This window comes from Lissotriton helveticus, chromosome 5_1 (genome assembly GCF_964261635.1).
Source record: "Lissotriton helveticus chromosome 5_1, aLisHel1.1, whole genome shotgun sequence".
NCBI classification, from domain to species: domain Eukaryota; kingdom Metazoa; phylum Chordata; class Amphibia; order Caudata; family Salamandridae; genus Lissotriton; species Lissotriton helveticus.
In genome coordinates this window covers 627888036-627907619 of record NC_136065.1, presented here as the reverse complement: position 1 = coordinate 627907619, position 19584 = coordinate 627888036, and positions in this window count along the sequence as shown.

The window sequence follows — 19584 nt, the reverse complement described above, 5'->3', positions numbered from 1 at the left end:
AGGTCGCACCCCCATTTTCTTTCAAATTCTGCCCTGCAGATTCTTTATTTAACAAACAAACAAACCACCAACGTTTCGGTTTCAACTGAAACCTTGTTCACGTGAACAAGGTTTCAGTTGAAACCGAAAATCACACATTGAGGACAGGCTTGTCCCTTATTCCTTTAGTCCATGTCCCATTGATGTTTTAATGTGTTTCTATGGCAAGGGCTCCTCCAACAGAAAGTTTCAACTCATTTCGGCCCTTTCACCTGTCACTGTTCAGGACAATGGAAGGGAAGAAGTACATATTAAAACCAAGTTTATAACAGTAATTACATTCAGGGCACTAATTAGACTTTAGTGCACCAAAAAAGTGAAAACCAGGCATAAGTATCTATAGAACTGTGACATGTGGAGTCAAATTGGCAAATACTAAGAGGTGTTTAGCAGAGAAAGTGGTGATGAAAGTGTTATATATGAGTGGGGGGGACATCGGCTATGGTTGTGATTTCCATGCCAAAGAGGTGAGACTGTGCCAAATGCACCCAATGGGTAGGTTTGAAACAAACCAGTAAGCAAAACGTGTGCATAACATACTGCCATGGAGAGAAATCATGGACATTGTCAACATGCCTGACAAGGCTCTTCACGTGCTAGTAAAGGGACACTTACAATTGCCATGTTACCAACACAGCATTCAGCAGTGGAACAAATCTGCCCCGAAACTTGGAGTGAGAGCAACAAATTAACATGAGGCACGGCATAGGTAAGCATCTGTGCTGGTGACCTACTAATACTAAATAGGGGCCAAGGCTCAAAGGCAATGCCTGCCTGTCAACTGTGAGGCAAAAAAAGCAGGTAAGCATGCATGCCTTAAAAAAGCTGCAGGATTGTTAAAAAAAGGGGGGGCGTCAATCCATATAGGATTGTAAAAGTGGTCTGGCCTGGAAGCTGGCCATATCTACCGAGGTGAACGTCAAGCCGGGATCAGTGCTTCGGCTACTCAGAGTCTAAGGGAGCTTCCAGGAAAAAAGCGGAGGATTGCTACGCTTACTTGCAGTAGCTCAAAGAGCTACGATTGCTGCAAGCTGGCTGTAAGCTGGGGACAAGACTTTGCAGACCACCGAAGGGAGCCAGACAAATCGGTGTTCAAAATTGACCAACTCACAGACAAGGGAAAGTATACACATCAATACACATCGGGCACAAGTCCAACAGGATGGGGGGGGGTCAATAATAAAAAATATATTAAAACCTACCTTTCTGCCGGCCCTTGTCCCGTGTCTTCACTGCTCCTGCTCTAATGCCTTCAGCAGGCACAGGAAGCAAGCAGCCAGGATCCCTCCCCTAAGCCAATCACAATGCTCCAGTTATTACCAATTTATGTTTTGGCTTTCACACTGTGAGAAAGCAGTGAGGTGACACTCCTCCGCCCTAGTGGAGGATCCGCCCCTGCGAGGTGTCTAAATTAACACGATTGAAAGATCATGTGGGTTTGTGTTGGAAACACACAATCGATATTTACTACACAAATATTATAATGGAATGACATACAGTTAAATCTCAATTGTGTCAAAAGGCGTTGGTACTTTATATATTTACGTTGATGCAGATACGGGGTACCATGCAGGCTAGAGATTGTGAAAGGTCAAGACTAGCTGTCTTGCTTATAAGCAGCCATATTTAAATCATAGCCCACATAACATCTAAATCATTAAGACCTCTCCTTATCTGTCCCATATCTCTCAATCATTTTAGCTTCTGCTCTGTTTAACCTCATTTCAAGGGAAATTCTCCAAAGGTTTTCTGCACTACAAAGAAAACTGAACACCAGATACCATTTTCTGTGTGCTTTAGATCTGTATGGTGCTCACGAGGGGTATACCGGGCACCCTGCACCTTAATCTTGATCTGTGTTGTAGTACTCTGGCTTTCTCTGACTCGGTGGTCTGCCCCATATATGTAAGTTTGCATGGGAATTGGACACAATACACAACATCTTTTGTGTAAGAATTCTAGAATTTCACTTTCTGGTGTGATCTGCCATTGGTTAAAATAGATTTTTTATAGTTTGTAAACAGGCAAGCAGTGTAATTGTTACATTTAAAGTGGACACTGACAAGTGGCATGCCTTACATTTCAAGTGGGTCAATCTTCTTTTCTATCAGGCGTCCAGCTCTAACTAGGTAGTTACGTAGGTTATTCCATTTTCTAGAAGAAAACACGCGTTTGGTATTTTCCAAGGGATTTAGGATTCTCCAATTTCTCTGAATAATGTTGTTAACCTCATTGGCAAAGGGACTGTACGAAAGGACCCATGTGAGGGGTTTGGTCTCTTGGCATAGTTTAGTGGAAAGCAGTGTCCCTTTGGCATTTACCAGACCCTTTTGGACACAACTTTGACGAGTTTACAAGTTTGTTGATCAAGACAGTAGCATTTTCAAAAAAGTCTTCCCTCTGTGAACAGTTTCTCCAAATTTGGAAAAACTGTCCGTAGGGTAAGTTTTTTTTCAAGTTGCTTGGGAGGTGACTTCAAAAATGGAAGAGGGTATTGCAGTTAGTCGGCTTAGTGTAAAGGATAACCTCAATGTGTCCTTCCCTGTTCAATATCCTGAGGTCAAGGAAGCTGATTTAGTTGGTGTCATTTGACACACTGAACTTGTGATCAGGTGATCGTGCTTTGAGCCAATGAATGAACTCCCCCCCCAGAGCATCAGCACTTTGATGTTCCCACAACCAGTGTGTAATCTACACTTCATATAGGTTCTCATTCATATAAATCAATTTTCTTTCAAAGTGTGACATCACTAGGTTCACCACCTCTTGTGCAAGACTCCATCCCATCACTATCCCTTTAACCTGTTCTTTTTGAATACGAAGTTATTATTAAGGCAGAGTGCAGCTAATGTAACCAACAATTCTGTAGAGACGTCATGTGGTCTGGACCTGGAATCCAGGATGTCTTTTATTACAAAGAGTGCCTCATCCTGAGGGATGTTTGCATATAGTGCCTCGATTTCAAGGCTCACTAATGGGAGACCTTTCACCTTATTGATAACATCAATCGAGTCTCTAAGGTATGCTTGTGTATTTATCTTAAAAGGCTTAAAAAAGATGTCAACATATTGGGCCAGGGGTTCAATTACCAACCCACATGCAGAAATTATGGGTCTCCTGGAAGGTTTAGTTGGGTGTTTGTGTATTTTAGGCAGGACATTTACAAGAGGTGTTCTACAGTCCTGCCTCTTAAGGAATTCAAGTTCCTTTTTGCAAATCCATCCTTCTTACAGCATTTTGGAGGTAAGGTCATTAATTTTAGCAGATAATGTATTATTGGGATCCTCCCGTATGGCACAGTCGTGGGCAGAGTTCCTTAACTGCATCACCACTAGGTCATATTTACGCTGTCCCATATGACTAACCCTTCCCCTTTATCTGCAGGTTTGATCATTATTGATGTGCTGTCAGCCAAAATGCGTATGGCTTGCACTTCACTCTTACTACAATTTTGTGCAAAGAATTTCTTTCTCTTGTTAAAAGTGGTCGATGTCCCTAATGACTGCATCCTAAAATACTTAACCTCTGGAAACATGCTAATATTCTCACGGAAAAAAGAGGACTTATTCTTGAGCCCACTTATGTTGGTTTCCGTGTCTATTTTTCTCTTTCTTCATTTTAAAATTCCTCAAAATGATGGATTACCTGCTCTAGTATCATTATCGCTTACCATTAATCTCGCAACTTTTTCTCTCTACCTATTTTGTTGTGCTATCTTCTATTTTTTCTTTTGTCCTCTCATGGTGCGTCTGTGTTTTTGTTGAAATTCTTACTTTTGTTTTTAAAGAAAGGTGCTTTTCCCCCATTTAGAAATTCTCCTAAATGAAGTTTCACCACCTTGTGATAGTCAAGCTAGTGTTCTTAATTTTGGATTTTCTCTGTAGTGAGGGATAGCCCTCAGAAACAATGACAACTTTCCTGAGATATATATTAAAGTCCATTGTCAAAGGAAACACATTTTGAGTGCCCACAAGATAGGGTTTATGAATTGGTATAGCTTTAATATATTAGTTACCTAAATATTTTCTAAGGAAGTAAACTTTAGCACGTGCCCACTGCGTTTCCTTCCTCAGTAAGTCTAAAAACATTAGCCTGAGATGATGGAAGACTGTTCATGTAAGGGCCTACTAAGAACCTTGTATGTTAAACTGCAGAAAGGGGTTTTATTCAATCAATCAATCAATCAATCAATCAATCAATCAATCAGGTCATTTGTAGAGCGCACTACTCACCCGTAGGGTCTCAAGGCGCTGGGTTGGGGGGGGGGGTGCCGTTACTGCTCGAACAGCCAGGTCTTGAGCTTCCTCCTGAAGGAGAGGTGGTCTTGGGTCAGGCGTAGGTCGGTCGGGAGTGAGTTCCAGGTCTTGGCGGCCAGGTAGGAGAAGGACCTTCCTCCTGTTGTCGCTCTTCGGATGCGGGGGACGGCGGCGAGGGCGTGGCTGGTTGATCTGAGGAGGCGCTTGGGAGTGTAGAAGTTGATCCGGTTGTTGAGGTAGCTCGGGCCTTGGTCGTGTATGGCTTTGTGCGCGTGGGTGAGGAGACGGAAGGTGATTCTCTTGTTGACCGGGAGCCAATGCAGATCTCTCAGGTGTCCGGAGATGTGGCTGCGTCGGGGGATGTCGAGGATGAGTCTGGCCGAGGCGTTCTGGATCCGCTGGAGTCTCTTCTGGAGCTTGGCGGTGGTTCCGGCGTAAAGGGCGTTGCCGTAGTCCAGTCGGCTGGTGACGAGGGCCTGGGTGACCGTCTTCCTCGTCTCGGTGGGGATCCACCGGAAGATCTTCCGTAGCATGCGCAGGATGTTGAAGCAAGACGAGGAGACGGCGTTTACTTGTCTGGTCATGGAGAGGGAGGAGTCCAGGATGAAGCCCAGGTTGGATGCGTGATTCCCACATACCTTCATACAGAAATAACTGCAAATAGTTTGTTCCACCCGCACCAACCTTGGTAAGGAAAACTGCAGTGAGAGTGTTCTATCTCCACAGACCTTAGTAAGGAAAGAACTTTTTTGTCTTCAGACCTGGTCTTTCACTGCCTTAAAATAATGGTGATTTTCCATAATAAAGATGGACATACAAGAACATGGGGTAATGCTCTAAGTAAGTTAGCAGTGTGAGTACTTTAAACCTGATGTGTCCATTGGTGAATGCCTTTGTGTAAGTTGCTACCAACCCCCTGTGCCTATGTGGTTTTTGATAAACAGCACACCAAGGTACCTGTAATGTACACAAGTGTGTGTTCTTTGCCCACCATCATTTAACTTCCACATGCTTCTGAACAAAAATAACTATCACTGCTTTCTCCCTTTTAACAGTAAGAGTCAGGTGCACTATGATACGATTAGCAAAACAGATTGGATCGGATTTTGCAAACCAACTCTTTTGCTAATAAGTCAGTTTGGTAAAAAGTGAGTCAGAGGGGGCCACAAAATGACCAAACTAGTTAATATTCATTAGGCGGGTCGTGATTTGTGACCTCCTATGATTGACTGCAATAACAGGGATGGTGGCCTGCATGGGACAGCCAACCACCATCCCTGTCATAGTATTAAAAAATGGAAAGCTTTCTGTTTCGAAAAACGTCAGGGGGAACAGGCAGTGAGACCTGGACCACTGCCTACAACCCCTGAAGCTGCCACTTAGTTCACAAAGTTAGGGTTGTAACTGATTTCCAAACAGGAAGTGGTCCCTCTGGTTCCCTTTGGACACCGTCCTCTTTGCAAGCACTTACCACCCCATCTTGAGGACCGGTAACTGGTCAATGGTTTGTGACCATAACTGCAGTGTAAAAATTGATGCATAACATAATAAATTGAAATTCTGTAAGCCCCCCCCCCACACACACACACACACTTTCATGCTCCTTTGACATGGGAAACAGAACCAATTTTGCATCTGGCCCTAAGTTTGTTGTTTAGACAATTGTTGTGTAAAATTGAAAGTTGGTCTTATAGTGTTGCTGCGGTTCTATCCGGTGGATATTTAATCAATGGGTGCACAGACGGATACAGAAGGACCTGGGCACACCCTCCCTTTTAGCATACTAACATAAACACAGAGAACCTTGGAGGATTGGTGAACCCAAATGTTGATATTTATAGAATGAAAGCCGACACCCACGCAGACATAGCATGGCTCATCATAGAAACCCTCCTCACATTGATAGGGTGCTCCATTAATATGGGCTAATGCCCTGAATAGAGCAGGTAGCTCTTGAGGCGGAAAATCACTGTGTAGTATTATGGGTCTGATTTCCACCTCAAAAGCACACCAGGCTAAACAGTGTAGTAGCCCATATTGATAAAGCAAGAGGAAAGGCCATCCTAAGAATAAAAGGAATTCCTGGACAGCTGTCCTGTGTCACAAAAACCTAGCTTCCTGGATGAAGGACTGTGCCAGAGCACAATAGTTTTTCTACTTGGTGAACCTTGCTCTCTTCGCCTCTCTGGTGCAGTTCAGCATCTTGTAAACTGAGACCATGAAGCAGTTGTAGAAGAGTAAAATGGGTCACCGGTCCCTTCCTGAGCAACCCCTCCTTCTCGCTTGTTGGAGGAGAAACACTTATAATTTCAAGGTTTCCTATGACTCCCATTTTTCTGCTTCAGAGAAACAGTGCTGTAATCTCCTCTGTCCGGAGTCTTACGGTGTGATGATGACTGTTCAGTTAAGTAGGCTTGGTTATGTTAAATTTGGGAGTGTGATATACATCTTTGTTAAAAATATGCCCCTGGTGTTTTGATTACATGTTTCTACAGTCCCTATATCCCAGTTCATCTCAGTAAGCCCTGTATCCTCATGTTTAGTGGCTGCAGGAGGACACCTGAATAGCCCCCAGAGGCAACCATGTTGATTGATACATAACATGTTACATTCTTGACAACTGGAAAGGACTACTTTTTCCTCCATTTGAATAATTTCACACCCATGTCTTAGTAGCCGATTGTAATCATAAAATATGCCATCGTGATTCCTTTTGTGTTTTTAACTTTTCGTGCAATGTATCAGTTTGCAAATAATGGGATTCACAGCACTGGTCCTGGCTGGTGACCAACAAAGGTGAGTTTGTCTGAGACATCTGGACACAAAAACACTAATAGTGATTTGTCCTTGGAATGACTTTCACTAAGGGACTGATACATGCATTTGTGCAGGTAAAAGCAGTTTAAATAAAGAAAAAATATATACAAACAAGTCGGGGAGAAGGGAAGTTTTAAAAAGCAGTGCCGCACAGCACTGTTTTAATGATTGTTTTTCATTTCTCTGAGTCCTGGGGGGCTGAAAATAGCCTCCAATGCCTGTTATGCCTTTGGGCACCCTAGCCTTCTAAAGGTTTGCCCACTTGGGAAAATTGCCAGTGTGGCCATGATGTCTGTTCATGCGAGAAGCTATAATAAGCGGGAACCCTCGGTATTTCAAACCGTATTGAAAAACTACACTATTTCTTGAATCCCATCTTTTCACAAGGCTAGCTGCACGGCCCTTAATACACCTCAAGGGAATGGGCGATCTACAACCAGGTGACTTAGAGTGATCATCACATCTCTTGTATATTTTCACAGGGTCCTCACCCACAGGTCCCACCTGTGTCCTGCTTCATCACCTAGTGTGAGTGGGTGGGCTCTATGCATTTGTAAACCAAGCGCTTAAACTAAGGGATTGTGAGTGAATTAAAATTGCCTCCTGGACCCTAAATATTTTTTACTGAAAAGGTCCTTGTGCAAGATTATAAACAGTGGGATGTCACAAGGGTATGACGGCCCTAGACATTAAAGGTCGACATGTTTGAGCCATTTAATGCCCAGTGGGCCAATCGGCTTTCTTCAGTACCGTAATAAAGTGTTGAATCCCTACATGGAGTGGTTGCTTATTCCAACCAAACTACATGCATTCATACCAAGTTCAGTAGAACAAGCACACATCTATACAGACTATTCTTAGGACTCCTTCCTTGATGTGGTCTGGGATGGCCTACATATCAATTAGGCATCATAGGTTTATGGGGTGGGATGATCCCTGTAGTCACACATTCTTCAAGCGACATCATCCGTGGATGCACCTAATCGGTTCCCCGCAACCCTGCATGTTTGCAATTTCATGTCCAGAGACGTTATAAGACATGGGCACAATGGACAATTGGGCAGGGCCCCATTTTCCAAGGACCCTTGGAAATGGGATTTTTCTTAATTTCTTCTCTATTTATCGATCTCAACCTATGCCTCTCTGTCTAACTCAAACTATGTCTCTCTGTGCCCAGGGTCAGATAAAGGAGTTTGGGGCTCTAGCTAAGAAAATTATTAGCTCTTTTTGTTTGATGCTGTTACTGAAAATGTAACACATACTTCAATATTGTTTGGAATCCAGCTTGCTAATTTAGCAGATAATGTATAATAGTATTCAGTTATTCCAAACAGGAGGCATCAAACTATGTCTTGCACAGGGCCCTAAAAATCTTAAGATGACACTGTTCATGTCGCCCAATTAGCAGTTGTGATTTAAAGACTGCTTCCATATGGCCTTGCAGAAGATTGTGCCCCTGTAGCCCAAAAGAGACATCTGCAGTCTGCATTTCCAGAATCTTCATGTTGTTCCCGAAAGTGGGACAAATGTCTCTAAATCTGAAGCACTTACATAGAGGCACAACTACTGGGGTAGCATTTAGAGTCAAATTCCAACCTCACAGTGTGCTGGAGCACATATGTTCTTGTTGGGAATGTTTATTAGGTCTTGCCTGCAACAGAATATGCACTGCTTATGATCTCGCTTACAAGAAATACAACAAGGGGCTTGGAGCCCGCCAATTGCTTACCATTCGTTGGCTTCACTGTCACTCTTCTTTTCTGTCTCCTAATTGGGCATCGCTTTCTCTTCTTTACACAAGAGCATGGGCCCAGGAGAGACTGATTGTCTTAGTAGTGTCCTATGACTGCTGTTCGTGCTGGGATAAAGATACTTTGTTTTTTTCCTATTACCTCACTCATGTTAGTCTCTCCTGCGTTAGGTTTATTATTCTTAACTCTGCATCTGCGTACCTTGAAAATATATATATATATTGTCAATGTACATATATGTAGAGCTATATATAGTAAAACTTTAATTACCTATAGAGAATTATGTTCGTAATATTTGTGTTCTCAATATTCTTGACATGATATTTGTCCCACAATATTTTTGGTTCCGACATTCTGTGTAAACACCCAATTTTATTCCACTCCACATAATGCCATACAATTTCACTCCAGCCCACTCAATTCTATACAATTCAACTACACAGAATGCCACACAGTTCCACTTCACTCGTTGCCACACAATCCTCCTTCATACAATGCCACTCGACTCAAACCCACCCCATACAATGCCACACAATTCCACAATACACCACAAAATGCTGCACAATACTACTACACTCCATGCAACACAATGAAATACATTTGTTCTCCATTTCATGGAATTCCACTCCACACAGTTCCACTCAACTCAACACAATGCAACACAATAGCACTCAACCCCAAAAAATTCCACTCCACTCCAATCCACTCCATCCCTCTGCACTCAACTCCACAGAATGCAGCACAGTTTCACTTTACTCCCCACCACATAATGTCACATTATTCCACTTCATTTCACACAATGCCACACAATTCCACTCCACTCCACTCAACACCACACAATGCCACATAATTCAATTCCATACAATTCTACTTCACTCCACACAATTGCACTCCTCTCCACACTATTCCACACCACTCACCCTGAGCCAAAAAATTCCGCTCAATGCCACATGATTCTACTCCACCCCACACAATGCCAAACAGTTCACCTTTGTGCCACACAATGCCACATGATTCCACTCCACTCTACTCTACACAATTCTCCACAATTCCACTTTAATTAATGATACACAATGCCGCACAATTCGACTCCACACAATGACACACAATCCCAGTCCACTCCTCACAATGCCACACACTGCCACACAATTCCACTCCATGCCACACAATGCCTAACAATACCACTCCACTCCACACAATGCCACTCCACGCCACACGGTACCACACAATTCAACTCCACTCCACACAATATTACTCTATTCCACCCCATTAAATGCCATGCAACGCCACCTCACTCCAATCCACCGAGCACCACACCACTCCATTCCACACAATGCCACACAACCCCACTCCACACAAGGCCACTCAATGTCACACAGTTCAACTCCACTCCACACAATACTACACAATTTAAGTCCACTCCACACAATGCCACACATTTCCACACTACGCCACACAATATCACACAATTAATTTCCACTCCATACAGTTCCACTCCACTAAATGCCACAGAATGCCACCCACTCCAATCCACTAAACTCTATGCCACAGAGTGGCACTCTTCTTCACACAATGTCACACATTTCCACTTCACACAATGCCACTTAATGTCAAAGAATTCCACTCCACTTAACACAATACCACACAATTCCACTCTATTACACACAGATCCACTTCACTGAACATACTGGCACATAAGTCCACTCTAATCCACTCCACACAATGCTGCAGAATTCCACTCCACACAAGGCCAGACAATGCCACACAATTCCACTATTTACAACAAGGGGTGGTGATGGACAGAGTCTCTGAATTAAGCAGAATACTCTCACCCAGTCAAGAGATCAGGGCTAGATCCAACACCGTTTTTTAGCTCATTGCACCATCCCAGTTTCAGAACCTGGCTGTATGCAAATTAGTCTGTCCCTGGCCCAGTGCATCATGGGAACAGGGCAGACCAGACTACAAAAGCCAATTCTTACACTGGGAAGGAAACAAGCTTCCGGGGACCGGTTTCTGGCATTTCAGCCGTCTTCGGCCCGGCTTGCTTGAATCCTGATGGTGCAATGAGCAAGGGACTCACATCTGAGTATACCCTTCCACGCTTAGGGTGGACAAAAATATTTACAACAAGGGGTGGTGATGGACAGAGTCTCTGAATTAAGCAGAATACTCTCACCCAGTCAAGAGATCAGGGCTAGATCCAACACCGTTTTTTTAGCTCATTGCACCATCCCAGTTTCAGAACCTGGCTGTATGCAAATTAGTCTGTCCCTGGCCCAGTGCATCATTGGAACAGGGCAGACCAGACTACAAAAGCCAATTCTTACACTGGGAAGGAAACAAGCTTCCGGGGACCGGTTTCTGGCATTTCAGCCGTCTTCGGCCCGGCTTGCTTGAATCCTGATGGTGCGATGAGCAAGGGACTCACATCTGAGTATACCCTTCCACGCTTAGGGTGGACAAAAATATTTACAACAAGGGGTGGTGATGGACAGAGTCTCTGAATTAAGCAGAATACTCTCACCCAGTCAAGAGATCAGGGCTAGATCCAACACCGTTTTTTAGCTCATTGCACCATCCCAGTTTCAGAACCTGGCTGTATGCAAATTAGTCTGTCCCTGGCCCAGTGCATCATGGGAACAGGGCAGACCAGACTACAAAAGCCAATTCTTACACTGGGAAGGAAACAAGCTTCCGGGGACCGGTTTCTGGCATTTCAGCCGTCTTCGGCCCGGCTTGCTTGAATCCTGATGGTGCAATGAGCAAGGGACTCACATCTGAGTATACCCTTCCAAGCTTAGGGTGGACAAAAATATTTACAACAAGGGGTGGTGATGGACAGAGTCTCTGAATTAAGCAGAATACTCTCACCCAGTCAAGAGATCAGGGCTAGATCCAACACTGTTTTTTAGCTCATTGCACCATCCCAGTTTCAGAACCTGGCTGTATGCAAATTAGTCTGTCCCTGGCCCAGTGCATCATGGGAACAGGGCAGACCAGACTACAAAAGCCAATTCTTACACTGGGAAGGAAACAAGCTTCCGGGGACCGGTTTCTGGCATTTCAGCCGTCTTCGGCCCGGCTTGCTTGAATCCCGATGGTGCAATGAGCAAGGGACTCACATCTGAGTATACCCTTCCACGCTTAGGGTGGACAAAAATATTTACAACAAGGGGTGGTGATGGACAGAGTCTCTGAATTAAGCAGAATACTCTCACCCAGTCAAGAGATCAGGGCTAGATCCAACACCGTTTTTTAGCTCATTGCACCATCCCAGTTTCAGAACCTGGCTGTATGCAAATTAGTCTGTCCCTGGCCCAGTGCATCATGGGAACAGGGCAGACCAGACTACAAAAGCCAATTCTTACACTGGGAAGGAAACAAGCTTCCGGGGACCGGTTTCTGGCATTTCAGCCGTCTTCGGCCCGGCTTGCTTGAATCCTGATGGTGCAATGAGCAAGGGACTCACATCTGAGTATACCCTTCCACGCTTAGGGTGGACAAAAATATTTACAACAAGGGGTGGTGATGGACAGAGTCTCTGAATTAAGCAGAATACTCTCACCCAGTCAAGAGATCAGGTCTAGATCCAACACCGTTTTTTAGCTCATTGCACCATCCCAGTTTCAGAACCTGGCTGTATGCAAATTAGTCTGTCCCTGGCCCAGTGCATCATGGGAACAGGGCAGCTGTTCCCCGGAAGCTTGTTTCCTTCCCAGTGTAAGAATTGGCTTTTGTAGTCTGGTCTGCCCTGTTCCCATGATGCACTGGGCCAGGGACAGACTAATTTGCATACAGCCAGGTTCTGAAACTGGGATGGTGCAATGAGCTAAAAAACGGTGTTGGATCTAGCCCTGATCTCTTGACTGGGTGAGAGTATTCTGCTTAATTCAGAGACTCTGTCCCTCACCACCCCTTGTTGTAAATATTTTTGTCCACCCTAAGCGTGGAAGGGTATACTCAGACATGAGTCCCTTGCTCATTGCACCATCAGGATTCAAGCAAGCCGGGCCGAAGACGGCTGTAATGCCAGAAACCGGTCCCCGGAAGCTTGTTTCCTTCCCAGTGTAAGAATTGGCTTTTGTAGTCTGGTCTGCCCTGTTCCCATGATGCACTGGGCCAGGGAGAGACTAATTTGCGTACAGCCAGGTTCTGAAACTGGGATGGTGCAATGAGCTAAAAAACGGTGTTGGATCTAGCCCTGATCTCTTGACTGGGTGAGAGTATTCTGCTTAATTCAGAGACTCTGTCCCTCACCACCCCTTGTTGTAAATACACAATTCCACTACACACCATACAGTGACAGACAATTCCAATGCAATCACAAAATGACACACAATTCCACCCCACTCCACACAATGATACACAATTTCGCTCCACACAATGCAACACAATTCCACTACACACCATACAGTGACAGACAATTCCACTGCACTCCACAAACTGACACACAATTCCACTCCATTCCACACAATGACACACAATTTCGCTACATACAATACCACACAGTTTCACTCCAATTCACTCCAGATAAGGCCACACAATGCCACGTGATGCCAGACAATATCACAAAATTCCACTTCATTCGGTGCAACACAGTGCTACACAATTCCATTCCACTCTAAACATGAAGAACTATTCGTAACGAAAACATGACCTTTATGAAACGGGTTCAGAATTCACCGAACCTCAAACAATGCCATTCAATTCCACTCCACTCCCCACAGTGCCACACAAGTTCAATCTGCTTCACTCCACTGCACACCACACAATGCCGCACAATTCAACTCCACTCCACAAAAGGCCAGACAATCCCACTCCACTATGCACAATGACACTGATTCCACACAATTCCACAGACTTTGACTCTACTCCACCCCGCACAATGCCACACAGTTACATTCCACACAGTGCTACACAGTTCCATTCTGCTCCGTACCACACAATGCCACACAATTCCACGCCACACACTGCTAAACAAGTTCACACCTCTCCATGTCACACAATGCCATACAATTCCACTTCATGCCACACAATGCCACATAATTACACTCAACTCCACACAATTCCACGCAATTGTACTCCACTACACACAAACCCACACAATTACACTCCACACCCCACCATGCGATTTCAGTCCACTGTGTTCAATGCCACACAATTGCACTCTACGCTACACAATTCAATACAATTCAACTCCACTCCACACAATGCCACTCCACTACATGGCACACAATTTAGCTCCAATCAACTCCATGCAATGCCACTTCCTTCCACTACACTACTCACCCCACAATGCCATCCCACTCCAATCCACTCTACACAATGCCGCACAATTTCACTCTACCCCACACATTGCCACACAATGTCATTTCACAATACAATGGCACACAATTGCACTCAAAACAATGCCACCGAATTCCCCTATACTCCACAAAATTCCACTCCACACAATGCTGCACAACTCCACTCCAATCCACTCCACAAAATGTCACACAAATCCTAGCCATGCCACGCAATGCCACTCAATACCACTCCACTCAATGCCATACAGTTCACTCCACTTCATACAATTTCACTCCACACCACACAAGGCCACATAATTCCACTCTATGACACATAATGCACACAATTTCACTTCACTCCATGCCACTTAATGCCATTCCTCTCAACACCCAAGAGTGCCACTCCACACCACACACTACCACATAGTTCCACTCCACGACACACAATGCCACATCTTGCTACACAATTCCAAACAATGCCTATCCATTCCATGGCACACAATGGCACTTCATGTCACACAGTGCCACTCCACTCCATGCCACACAGTGCCACTCCCATGCACACAATTTCACTCCCAAAAATTCAACTCCACTGCATGCAATTCCACTTCAGTCCACTTCACACAATGCCACTCCACTCCATGCCACACAATGCCACTCCACACCATGCTGTGGCTCTCCACCCACAGCAAGTCAATTCTACTCCACACAATGCCACTCCACTCAATGCAGCTCCTCTCCACTCAATGCCACTCCACACCACACAGTGCCACTCACACCACACCATGGCACTCCATTCCACTCAGTGTCACTCTACTCCATTCCAATCCACTGAATGACATTCCCCTCCAAACAATTCCTATACACTCTACACAGTACCAATCCACTCCATGCCACATAATGCCTGTCCACTCGCACCACACAATGCCATTCCATGCTACGCAATGCCATTCCACTCCTCTCCATACCACACTATGCCACTCCAGTCCATGTCACTCCGGTCCACTCAATTGTGATTGCATTTGTATAGTGATTACTACCCTGGATGACGTACAAAAGGGGGTGGTGATGGACGGAGCATCTGAACCAATCAAACACTCACACCCAGTCAAAAGATCTGGGTTTGACCCATCACCGTTCTTTAGCCCACTCTGCCACCCCAGTTCAGACATGGCTATATGCAAATCAGTCTGACCCTGTGCCTCATGGGAAACCGGTCCACGGAAGCTTGTTTCCGTTCCAGGGAAGGCATGGCTTGGCAGTTTGGGCTGGACTGTTCCCATGAGGCACAGGGTCAGACTTATTTGCATATAGCCATGTCTGAACTGGGGTGGCAGAGTGGGCTAAAGAACGGTGATGGATCAAACCCAGATCTTTTGACTGGGTGTGAGTGTTTGATTGGGTCAGATGCTCCGTCCATCACCACCCCCTTTAGTACTACCCTGGATGAGGCACTGAAGTGCTTTGCAGCATGCCACTCCACTCTATTCCATTCCACTCCACGCCAATCTATATCACACAATGCCTCTCCACTCCACACCAATCGTTGCCACATACTGCCATTCCACCTCACTTCTCTCCACACAATGCCACTCCACTCCTCGCAATAACTCTCCACTCAATGCCACACCACTCAATGGCACTCAATTCCACTCAATTGTAATTGTATATATATATATCCCCCTTACTAACCCAGATGAGGCACTGAAGCACTTTGCTGCATGCCACGCTACTCAACACTACTCCACTGCACTCCACACAATGCCACTCCACTACACTAAACTTCACTCCTCAAGTAGGATCTCAACCCCTTGACACAAAATATCACTGTATGCCCCTACACCTATGCCTCACAATGCTACTCCTCACCACATAATGCCACTCCAAGCCACACTATGTCACTCCCCTCCATGCTACACAATGCCACTCCACTCCACACAATGGCACTCGACTCAATGCCACACAATGCCACTCCACTCCACACAATGTTACTCCACAAAATGCCACTCCATGCCACACAATGCCACTCCACACCACACAATGCCACTCCACTCAGTTCAGTTCCACACCACACAATGCCTTCCCATTCCTAACAATGCCACTTCACTCCACGCAATTCCACTTAAGTCAATAGATCTCACATAGGTGAGACCTATTTAATGTTCTTTTCATCTACCATGTAACTAAATACCCACACATTTTTCTAAAATATAGATGCTGAATAGCCTAATACATTTTATTAGGAATAGAAGCTCCTAAACCTCGTCACCTCTTATTATAAGCACTGACCACTTGCTTCATCAAGAGTGGTCATGAGACCCGGTTAGGAGCATTTGACACTTCTGTACAGTCCAGTCGTTCTCAATTGCTCAGTAAATGTTCACTATCTGAGGACATGGAAAACAACCCCTGACAATCACAACAAAGGGTGTTTCAGACCATGAAACAGGGATACAGCATTTGTGAATAAAAATGTACCAAGTCCCTTTTTGTTAAGTTTGACATTATATTGCAGCCTCAATTCATCCATTGAGAATGTGTCAGCACTAGCTTTAAAACGGTCTTGGTGTGGATAAAGTTTCTCATAACCACAGAGGCCCTGAGTTACTATGCGATTGAGTGGGCACCTGTGCGACACAAAGATGCACAAATGGCTGCATCAATCAATATCTCTGGGCAGAATATTTTCCGTTTCGATAAGTTGATGTGAATGGCTTTAAATCCCATAGCACGAAACCCCTAATAATAAATACAAAAGGGTCGTAATGAAGTGGGAACAGTTCAAGAACCCCCAAGATTTAACTGAAAGCTAGATCTACCAAACCAGTATGACTTGGCTTTGCATGAAATTTTAGCACCAAATGTAACCAGGTACACACAACGATCAAGCAGAATATCGACTCAGAATCCCATGCAAATATGTACTCATTTTATACAGATTTCCTTTGATCTTTGCATAGAAATTTGTACTGGATCATGTACCTCATGCACAAAGTATTGAAATATCCAGATGGCTCACCTTTGTACTGTGGCACAAAGCTTTGTATTGCTCTAAAATAGCATTTGCAGATGACACCGTCAGCATGTGACTTCATTTTTTACCAGTTCAGTCAAATAGAACTTCAAATTTTCAAGCAGTGCTGCCCTGCCCACCTTTTAGTAAATCTGGGCACATCGCCATCTAAAGTGAGCATCAGGTTGCTTGTTTATCTACCCACATATTGTCAGCCTCTAAAAAATGTGTCTGCAGTTGCACTAGTATGCATGAAAAATCACCTGGGTCCTCATTACAAGTATTATAGCATTTTTAGCATTTAGCATTTATAGCGCTTACTACCCCTTTGTGGGGGGCTGTAGTGCTTACCCACTCAGATAGCAAGCTACACCATGTACTGTGTGTGATTCGTAGGGTGCGGTTCTTATTTTGAGCTTGTATCGGAAGTGTTTTCAGGTAGTGAGTTATCACCACCGAGGTGCAGCTCTCATGCTAAGGGATGCAGCGCCTGGCGATGTGAAAATTGACAGCATGTGAGAGATAGACGTTCAATTTATAATTATAACAAGCATTTACAATGCAACGGTCTCGCCTTTGCAAAAGTTAGAGCTATTGGCATTGTAAATGACAAATTTTTTATTTATGTGTTGGTTTTGAAAACAGATAAATAAATGGCATTGTTATTTACAATGCTAATAGCTTAATCTCTCGCAAATGCGAGACCTATTGCATTTGCACCGACACACACACACTGAGCCACAATCACACACACACATAGATGTGGTGGATGTGGATCTGGTGGTGGATGCGGTGGTGGATGTGTTGGATGTGGTGGTGTTGAATGTGGTGGTGGTGGTGGATGTGGTGGTGGTGGTGGTGGATGTGGTGGTGGTGGTGGTGGATGTGGTGGTGGTGGATATGGTGGTGGTGGATGTGGTGGTGGCGGATGTGGTGGTGGAGGATGTGGTGGTGGATGTGGTGGTGGTGGATGTGGTGGTCGATGTGGTGATGGAGGATGTGGTGGTGGATGTTTTAGTGTTTTTTTTCTCAACCTATATTACAAGGCACCATTCCAATTTTTAAATGATATTGGAGGGGCGTATCATTCCGTTATCTTTCAATTACTGTAAAATAGCATCATAAAAATGTCCCTTTTCATCGGAAACTGAACACTGAGTACTGATGTTTTTGTGATGAGATTATCTAAAGAGACAGAAAAAATGTGGAATTAAATGACTACATAAACTAAGGCCCTCCTCGAAGTCCTAATCAGTCAAGTGAGACCAGAAGACCCGTGAAGTAATCCCATTATCGTATATCACAGGAGGGGTTGGGCATGGTGCCCTTCACTGTTTGGAAACATCAGCAAGGTAAACAGGCCCAGATAAACACAGAGAAACAGCTCAGGTCAGCACGCCCGACTGACCGTAGACAGGCCATTTATATCACTGACGGGATTTGATGAAACATCACGATCATTCTGTGATGTCAGCAAACACAACAGATAACGTCACAACATAAACTAACCGGTGAACCTTCACAAGGAATTTGAGTGCACAAAATAATCAAAATACTGCGTATCTGCTTGCGTCACAGTGGACAGTTAATTCCATGGTGGGTGCTGGGGAGTGATTGGGAGAGGGAGGCAGAGAGTGAGAAAGAGAGAGAGAGAGGGAGGAGAGAGAGAGGAAGAGGGAGAGAGAGAGAGGGAGAGAAAGAGAGAGAGAGAGAGGGGGAGAGAGAGAGAGAGAGAGAGAGGGAGAGATGTTTTCCCTGAAACAGATCATGGATAGGAGTTTAAGGCCCACCTCCTTCCCACACCCTCCTTGTGGTTTTATGTGTCCTTCTACCACTAGATGTGAAGTGTCTGGACACCTCAGGATGACTGTGCTTGGTTGATTGTGGCTGCATAAGGGAATAATTGTGCTGTGTGGGTGCCTGGTGAATCGATTCTAGGTTTGTGGATGCATACAAGAAGCATGTGTGTTATATGTGTGCCATGTTGCAGTGTTAGATTATGCAATGCAAACTCCCTGAGGAGTTGGTTTTTGGTGCAAGGATGGAATTGGAGGCAGCATGGAAAGATGATGACGACTGTGAATTGTCCCATCCAGTCCGGGTTCTGCTCCTTGAGGGGGTGGCCTCCACTGAGGCCCCCAGGTCTAGCCACTAGTCCCCCTCCCTTTGGGGAGGGGGACTGAACGAAGGGACAAAAGTTGGGTTGCGTCTCGTTCAGTGAGGTGCTCAATTAATGTATGATACATAGCGAGACGACTAGTTAATAGACACAGAAAAAGTACTCCAATGCAAGTTGAAATAAATAAATAAATAAAAATGGTAAGCTTGCGAAGACCGCGAGCTGCTATCCAAACCGTCTAACGATCACTCGGAAAAGGTTCACACGGAGAAAGCTGGCCTCTCTCTGTTGTTTATTGAAA